General features: G+C 40.1%; 1 protein-coding gene across 4 annotated transcripts in view; it reads left to right on the top strand.

The window, feature by feature from the left end:
• The first annotated feature begins 301 nt into the window (after window positions 1–301).
• The window catches only part of LOC118423302 (NXPE family member 3-like), a 49,275-nt gene continuing 40,125 nt past the window's right edge, over window positions 302–9,451 (top strand). For 2 of the 4 annotated variants that reach the window (XM_035831413.1, XM_035831411.1), the window contains exon 1: window positions 302–878. The gene's annotated coding sequence lies outside the window, so the exon portion shown is untranslated. Of the gene's footprint in view, window positions 879–3,208; window positions 3,331–4,882; window positions 5,283–5,525; window positions 6,677–9,451 lie in introns of those variants that run through there. The other 2 variants (XR_004832017.1, XR_004832016.1) reach the window with 2 other exon arrangements.

Raw genomic sequence — 9,451 nt, 5'->3', positions numbered from 1 at the left:
GGCACATTATCAACCATCAAACCACCGTAGCTTTTTTACGACAGATCTTACCGTATGGGGTAAAAACTGATCCCATAAAGCTTTGTATAAATACAGTTTTTTGTGACTCTTTTTGTGATTTGTATGCATGTATAGTTCCATTATTCTATTTGGGACAGTTTGACAGGATTAGGTGAGAATCATTCTAGATCATTATCATAATTTATGCAAAAAAGATCATGAGGACCACATTTTGCACTAACGCTATTAAGACCGGATAGGGTTTTTTCATGCCCGCACCGACTTCAATGTCGCAATGCCTGTGAATGACTTATACTAAGGCCACCACACTTGGTATCTATTCAGAAAATGTTAATAGCAAACATTTAAAGGCGAAACCGGAGTGCCCTGGGTACCGCCATATAGTTGAAAATTGCCTACTGTGATTTAGCAGACGAAATAGACCCCGAGATCATAAATGCGGATTACCGTTGAAAACCGCGGGGCGCTCAGCGCTGTTGACGCCCGAGCCGGGCGCGCGCGAGCGGAACATAACAAAGGGAACACGTGATACGCGTACGTGAGAAGCATACACAAACACAGTCCGGCACACATGTTTTGGAACCGCCATGTTGGACCTTCCTAGTTCCAAACTTCACGCGGCGTTTTCGATGGAAATACGGCCGGTATAAGTGCAACATAGAAGGGAACGTGTTGCTGTCGCTGCTCAGATATATTTTTTGTCGCACAAGGAAGTGAAACAGTGCCAGACGAGCCACCAGATTCGGAGAAATGTTCGTTTGGATTTGTTTACAACGCTGCCGGCCTTGCTCGGAAACGAACGCTACGTGTTGGTTTGGCAGGATATCGGGACGTGGAAATACCTACAGATTTAGAAGGTATGTGAAGAAGTACAAGTTCGAAATAGTGTGCATGTAGAATATGTAACAATTTAGCGGTATTTTGATTATTCTGTTCGGAAAGAGTAAGTTACGTTTGTCACCATGTTTATTTTTTTGTCATCGAAAGAAACATAATTGTGTCAACTTACTACAATGGGAAAGCGGGACTGTCTTACTTTTCCTGACGAGTAGATAACTGTATGCAATATACTTGGCTGCTGATTTTCGCCTCAAAGCTATTATTTCCAGTCAGATCAGTAACGTTACTTGATGACAGAAAGGATCACGTCTATCGTATCACATCGACTTGTTCGTTCGTTCGTGTGTTTGAACCCGTTCAGATTTGCCTGTAGCTGTGCAACTGCAGTTCCAGGATCGTTCCTGATCATTTCAAAAGGCATGAACTTGAGGCTGGATTTTGTATCGGAACTCCGGCAAGTAGTGCCAAACAGTAACCGGAAAATGCCCAGTGGGAGGGGGGCGTGGACATGTACGAACGGTTTCCCGTGTGTGACGACGCAACACCCGCTTAGAGTTAGACATTTTCCGTGTTGTTTCCGACGAAAAGAAGTCAACGAAATTGTTTCATTGGGATTACCCTGGAATTTTGGAATTTTTTTCGTGTTTTTGTTTTCAATTGATAACGTTACCATGGAACATGAAGGTAAATATCATGTCTACAGTTATGCCTTCTCCACACGATTCTTATTTGATTTTAAAATCTGTCTCAGAAAAAAGTGCTTTCGTGCACTGTAATGAACAAATTACATTGTTTGTGATGTTTGGTCTACTCTTTTTGGTCATAATACTGGACACTTGCATGTTCAATAGACCATAACATCAGAACTATTAATAAAAAAAGATAGTCTTCTTGTGTACAAAATTACAAAATTCGGACATGGATTCTGTTTCAGAAAGTGTCTTGCAACTCTGCATATGGATCATGGGGGACTAGATATTTACATGTTCAAACAGCAATACAAACGATTACATAAGAAATAGTCTTTTTGTGTACAAAATTCTGACATGGAATCTGTTTCAGAAAGTGTCTTGCAACTAGAGCATATTGATCATGGGGGACTAGATATTTACATGTTCAAACAGCAATACAATAGATTACATAAGAAATAGTCTTTTTGTGTACAAACTTCTGACATGGAATCTGTTTCAGAAAGTGTCTTGCAACTAGAGCATATTGATCATGGGGGACTAGATATTTACATGTTCAAACAGCAATACAAACGATAACATAAGAAATAGTCTTTTTGTGTACAAAATTCTGACATGGAATCTGTTTCAGAAAGTGTCTTGCAACTCTGCATATGGATCATGGGGGACTAGATATTTACATGTTCAAACAGCAATACAAAAGATTACATAAGAAATAGTCTTTTTGTGTACAAAATTCTGACATGGAATCTGTTTCAGAAAGTGTCTTGCAACTAGAGCATATTGATCATGGGGGACTAGATATTTACATGTTCAAACAGCAATACAAACGATAACATAAGAAATAGTCTCTTTGTGCACAAAATTCTGACATGGATTCTGCTTCAGAAAGTGTCTTGTAACTCTGCATATGGATCATGGGGGACTAGATATTTACATGTTCAAACAGCAATACAAACTATAACATAAGAACAAGTCTTTTTGTGTACAAAATTCTGACATGAAATCTGTTTCATAAAGTGTCTTGCAACTCTGCATATGGATCATGGGGGACTAGATATTTACATGTTTAAACAGCAATACAAACTATAACATAAGAACTTGTCTTCTTGTTTACAAAATTCTGACATGGAATCTGTTTCAGAAAGTGTCTTGCAACTAGAGCATATTGATCATGGGGGACTAGATATTTACATGTTCAAACAGCAATACAAACGATTACATAAGAAATAGTCTTTTTGTGTACAAAATTCTGACATGGAATCTGTTTCAGAAAGTGTCTTGCAACTAGAGCATATTGATCATGGGGGACTAGATATTTACATGTTCAAACAGCAACACAAACGATAACATAAGAAATAGTCTTTTTGTGTACAAAATTCTGACATGGAAAGTGTCTTGCAACTAGAGCATATGGATCATGGGGGACTAGATATTTACATGTTCAAACAGCAATACAAACGATAACATAAGAACTTGTCTTCTTGTTTACAAAATTCTTACATGGAATCTGTTTCAGAAAGTGTCTTGCAACTCTGCATATGGATACATAGTCTACATTTCAATACAAACTACAACATAATAACTAGCTAGTCTTGTAGTATCATTACATATATACTTGTCAAGTAACACTGTTTTCTATTCATTTTCATCTTCAGATGAGACATCAGATTCACTATCACTATCAGACACCCGGTCACCATCCTCACGCTCCTGTCGGGGTGGTGGCCTAGCAGGGAGGGGTGGGAGGTCTCCTGCCTCGTTAATCCTGACCAAGAAGGTGAGAGCCAAGGACTTCACAAAGTTGAAGTCCTTGGCTACAAGGACTTTCTTCCCCTCGGTCTGGCGGACGTTGGACACACTATACTTCACGTATCGTGAAGTATAGCGCCTGTTGACATGCTCATTCTGAAAGAGATAACGTTACCAGTGCAGTTGTATAAACCATGCTTAATACATTATGTATTTATCCATCTGTTTATTTGTTCAAATATAATTATCAGCTTCCATTTACATGTAATATAAGGAGTTTGCATTGGCAAAGTCAAAAGTATTGGTAGTTTATGACTTCCTTTTTTCCATAATCACAAATGAAAAGATGTGTAGGGCCTAGTTATGATGGTAAAGTATGATGTGAAACATACAGCTTAGTTATAACATGCCCCATGTTGTATGATCCAGATACTGGATGAGGTTGTGAGATGTGTATTGTATGTACCAGCATTACATTGCCAATATCTATTTGGGGAAAGACATACCCAGTCCAGCACAGCCAACCCCATGCGTATGCCATAGCTCAGGTCGCCGAAATAGATTCTCTTGTCGACGTATTGCAGGCAACTGTTGTTAAAAGATTCTACATACAGGGTGTCATTGCACTGAAACAGTAATTTTTTGAAGGGACAAAACCACTATTGTCACTAGAAGTAGAACGTATAGTGCAGTTTCAATACATGCAAGTTATAAGCACCCACTGCAGCATGTTCTAGGGTGCTCCTACAGTATGTACATGTATGGGTCAAAAACAAAAACATGTATCAAAAACATGTGTCTCTTTACCACATGTATTTGATACATGTTTTTGATTTTGCAATGTATGATACTGAAGGAAACATTTTTTAGACACACAGTACTATAGATGTGGTACCTTGGACTTAGTAGACCAAATCCATATCTACAAGACTTGGAAGATTATTTGCCAACTGTTATTTTTTATATCTGAAAAGTTAATCTGTATGTTCAAGATCTGAAAGCAGTCAGGAATTATGTAATTATGAATATCTTGCATGCAATAGTTAAAAATTTATGACATTGTTTCACTCAGCAAAAAGACACTTCCACTTAGATTCCATTGACATTTTTGTTGCTTGGCCTATGAAATGAGAATGGATATCTTACCAGCACGTAGTCTTGGGCATCCTTGTAGACATCTTGCTTCGTCACAAACTTCGTCAGCAAGTCTTTTGCACTTTGCTCAGTCAGGAGGACCTTCGTTGGGCGGTCGTTGGGATCTTGCCTACACCGTGATTCCTCATGGCAGTTGTCATGCTTGTTCTGTTGGCATGTGAGGTACAAGTGATATCTAAATAAGCCACAGTGTATGATTCTATATAGATACTAGTATATATATAAATCTCGGTTATGGGAGCCCAACAAACACCCTCCAGTTACAGCCCTGGACAGCACAGTTTGTGTTACACAGACTACATATATATGACTATGGTAACATGATGGGTCTGAATCCATATAAATCCTTTCTAACATTAGCCATTGGCAAAATCAGTATAGATCCCCTTGCAATACCTTTCCTTTTTTTAATTTGATTGCATTAGGCATTGCTTGTTGAACAATGGAACATGGACATTACCTGGTAGTGCTGAACAACGTTGATGAGGCTGTCCCGGAGAGCCTGCACATCTCCCCCACACCGTGCTATGCACCAGTAGAAGTGTGTTTTCAATGGTGCTCCTGCAGGTGAAATCATTTGTTCATTTAGTGCAGCTATGGTTTACTAAGTTTTGCCCTGAAATCTTTGGATTTATGCTATTATTTGAAGCCCTGGCCATTATGAGGGCTGAAAAGAGAAATAATCTGTTACAGAAACAGACAAGTGTTTTCATCCAGTAAAGATGTTGAATGAAATTACCTTTGTCTGCAAGCTGGGGGTGCCATGTTCCTGCCGTGAGCGTGGTCTGTTACTTTTACTCCTGATAAAAGCAATAGAGGGCACAAGTAAGTTATGACAACATGGATATAAAGACTCGAAATGTGTGAATATGTTAATCATCATTTTTCTTACTGTTATGTTTTCTGGCAAACATAAGGCTTATGCTTCAGCCTTGTAATACTGTTTGTTGATGTGATATGTATATATGCACTTTCAAATTAAGTAAAGTATTCAAACCAACCCAGTTCATCCAGATGCCTGTACATGTTTTGTGTCCCTAAAACCTCATGGTTTTGTGCACTCCTCAGATCATTCCTGGTGACATGCATGTGTGCCAGGACTCTGTGATTCCTGAGAGGAGTGGGGAAGAATGGACAACTTCAAGATCTGTACACCAGCATTGTTGTTGATATAAGAGCAATGTGTGTATTTAATTAAAGTCATGTCATGTCAATGCAACTGTAAATTAGTAGTGTTGGTTAAAAACCAATGGGTGAAATTGTCACTTGATATTGGTGTACTGTAGTAGCAAGAAGAATATGTGTTTATAAAGATTGACCTACTTCTGTCCCAGGCACATGATATCGGACCGATGCGAATTGCGCCTCTGCGCATGCCTCGCATCGGTCACGATGCTGATGGCCTCCTCAGGCACATCCTCCTCATCTCCTGGTTCTCCTATTTCCTACATGAATCAGAAAGTCACATAATATGTAAAATCTTTGTGTTCTTCTGTGTTTTTATATGTCAAGACAGTTCCTTAGACAGCTATTCGGACCATACTTCTGAGGTCAAAAGCTATTCTTCACCCTCAGATGTATCCATATGGACACCACCTGTTTCATATATTGAATCTTAGATATAACTCCCTTACTTCTTTTCCTAGAAAATACTCGTAATTCACATCAGCATATTTTCAACTTTTAAAGCTTTTGGTGTAGAAAATTAAAACATGCAATTTTGGCACCTTTGCGTATATGTTCCTGTACCTGCAGCTGTAGTCTATTACATGTGTAGGTCAAGTGTCTTTGCAAGTTTTATTTATTTACCTCATTCAGAGCTGCGTCCATGGAGGCCTCTTTCATTGTAGCAACTATTTCTCCATACAATATCATAGCTAGAAAAGAGAAAAGGGTGTGTTAAAATCTACCCTAATTATAAATTGGCTAGAAAACATAGTCCCTAAATGTATGAGTTTTGAGGAAATAGAGATAGAATGATATCTGACGAATAATCAACTCTGTACAACACAACAAGTAGGCCAGTTCTTGAAGCAATCAATATTATTCATCATAGAAATGCATGCTACATTGTTTCTCTATACTGGAAATATTTGCTTGAACATAAACTCATTCAAACTAGATCTGATAAGAATATGTATGTTTGTACTACAGCATTGTACTGTATTGCATTGTACTGTATTAGCTATTTTTAAAATGAAAAGTACAATAGAGGGATATCAGCTAATTGTATTAATGTATGTGATAGAAGCAAAAAGTATATATTACGCTTCTTCAAGTAGTCGTCCGACATGATCCCTATACCAGCATTCTTACAAATGCGCTCGTATTGGTTGGGGAAAATACCACTTGAAAGGTACCCATGTGCCATCCTGCAATGAGAGGAAGAGAGAAATGCAGGTCTCAAAATCCACATAGGGAACGGTTATACAATGTTAAACTATGATAAAAGATTTCAAAATTATTAATTCAAAGTGATATGATAAATTCAAAGTGACATGTGATGAACTTTTTAGACAATCTTTATTGACACGACAAAAGTACAGCGACTTTCGTAAGGTCTAAATGTATAACAACTACTTACAGTACAACTAAACACACATATATGGATATCTATAGGTATGATTAAATCAACATATAGGGTCTAGCATGTCATTAACACTATTAGTTCTACGGTATAAACATTCGTGGATATATTTGCCTACTTGTACACAGTGAGGGTTTTCGCCTCCCAGAATGTAGTTGAATTTATCTTTCGAACAGAGAGTAGCAAATTCTTTAGAACAAGCGGAAAGTAATGTGAACAGCTCTGTGCGTTTATCATTATATCGAGAACAATCCATAACAAAGTGACGTTCGCCTTCGATCTTTTAGATGTTTCTTAGTGCCGTGGAAAATGCTCCGTGTTCAAACATCTGCTTGGAGGTTTCACACGCGACCCAAGTCCCCACCTACCATACCTCAGATCGTAAAAGACGGCCAAACAAGACTATCCCATTTATCCGATCTGTTACTATAACAAATTCTATCCACAATAACAAATTCAACTCACCTCAGGTTCACCAAATACGGTGTTCCAACGTGGGGGGACGTGGTCCACTGGTAGTGGCATCCACTCTTACACCGAAACTTGGCGATGCCGGTGTGACCGCGAAGTTTCATGGAATACATTTTGAGTTCTTCTTGACACCTTCTGCCGTGCTCATGGAAGTGGCCTGCGAGATGGCGCACGGACTCTTCCGCCAGTACCATCAGCTGTTGGCCCCGCTTGTCTTCTTTGCAGTCTTGGTACTGGGGAAGAGCCCGTGGATCTGACGATGAGGTCGACTGTTCGTGAGTGAACAAATATAGGTACAGCAGTGCCGTCATCATTTCTGTAGTCGTGGTGTCCTCCTCACCGCCCATCAATTCTTTCACGGCTTTGATTTTGTTTACCATCTCTTCCTTCGCGCGCTCTGCGTCTGCCACGGAATCGCCGGGGAACATACATTCTATGGACTTGCGGACATTTCGCACGGTTTCTGATACGGCACCATTTTTGCCTTTTCTCTTTCTCTTCCTCTTTTGATTGGGTTCTCCGTTGATGACGGCTAGTGCTGGTCTTGGGGCGTCCGCCATAGTGATCGTGATTTGGCGGAATGAATTTTGGCGCTTTTTCTATCTCTATTGTATAAGTCTACCGTGGTATGATGGGAAAAGATATTTTATTTATTTCTCGAATTGAATTGAAAAATAAAAATACCTTACACGTGTGATATGTTGTAAGTGTTCAAAATCGGGACAAATGTGATCAGTATGGTGTTTTTGTTTCTTTTTAAACAGTCGACAAGTTTGACCTATCTTAGGGAAGTATTGTATGTGACATTATTTTGGTGGCAAGTTTAGCACCTACTCGCGAAAGGTCAGGCTGGCGGAAGAGGCATCATTGATATCCTGTTCCCGCCAGAATTCTTCTCTACTCCGAAGATGGCGGGAAGGACGCATCTCACGTTGTGCCTCACGCCGGCATGTGCGGAGGATATTCTGGGATTCATTCGTCATTATGACTTTGAGGATGAGGTGACGGTGGTGAGCAATGTTCCCTGCCATCAGGACCAGCCCCCGTCACCGGCTCAAGCACCAGCTGCCTTGGATGGAGAACAGCTTCAAGACGAGCACCCCCACCTCCTCAAGACCCGGCCGGTCTGGACGAGGACCAGCCCCCACCACCACCAGACGAACAGGCGGTTGTCTTCGTCCCACAGGCAGACGGGGTGGATGAGTGCAGGTATTGTTACTGCAAACCCTGCATCACCACTCCAGAGCCGATGTGGCTTGGCGAGCAGCCTGCCAGCGAGGCAAATGGGGCCCTGAGGAGAGCGAAGTACAAGCTGTTCTGGGGCACAATGTCTTACATGAGGATAACAGCGTGTCGTAATATACCCCGGCCCTTTTCAGGGCCACCCACTCCAACTAAAGAGCTATATCGTATCGATCTACTCAGCAATTCATCTTTATAGTATGTCCAAAACATAGCACGGTCCCTTTTCTACAAGCTAAAGGGACCTTTGTTTTTGTCTTAGACACACATCACTAATGTAAATTCAACTAAATAGATTTTTACAAATACAATGTCGCATCTTGGTCAGATCAGAAAGGCTTTATTTCACATGTTCCACACACTGACATGGCAACTGAGGAAACAGCATCTGGGTATAGGCAGGTAGGTACATTGAGGAGCATCGAGGTAAGTGATTTTTCTCTGGAATCATGCGATTTCCTACTTCCATTTCTTTCGCAGTACATGAGTTGTAAACAAATGGTGGTGACAACAACAAAACATGTTACATCTGTCAGAGGTCACGACCTTCGAACCGTAAACAGGAAGTAATTTGCATATTACAGTTAGAACGGTGTTTTGAAAATTCAAAACGTTAGGACTATTGTATCTTATTTCTTATACTGTTTCAAGGCAGAAACGCACCCAACTACATACGCATGCCTGTAAAGAATTC

This window comes from Branchiostoma floridae, chromosome 9, assembly GCF_000003815.2.
Source record: "Branchiostoma floridae strain S238N-H82 chromosome 9, Bfl_VNyyK, whole genome shotgun sequence".
Taxonomy (NCBI): domain Eukaryota; kingdom Metazoa; phylum Chordata; class Leptocardii; order Amphioxiformes; family Branchiostomatidae; genus Branchiostoma; species Branchiostoma floridae.
This window is presented reverse-complemented; position numbering and strand designations above follow the sequence as displayed.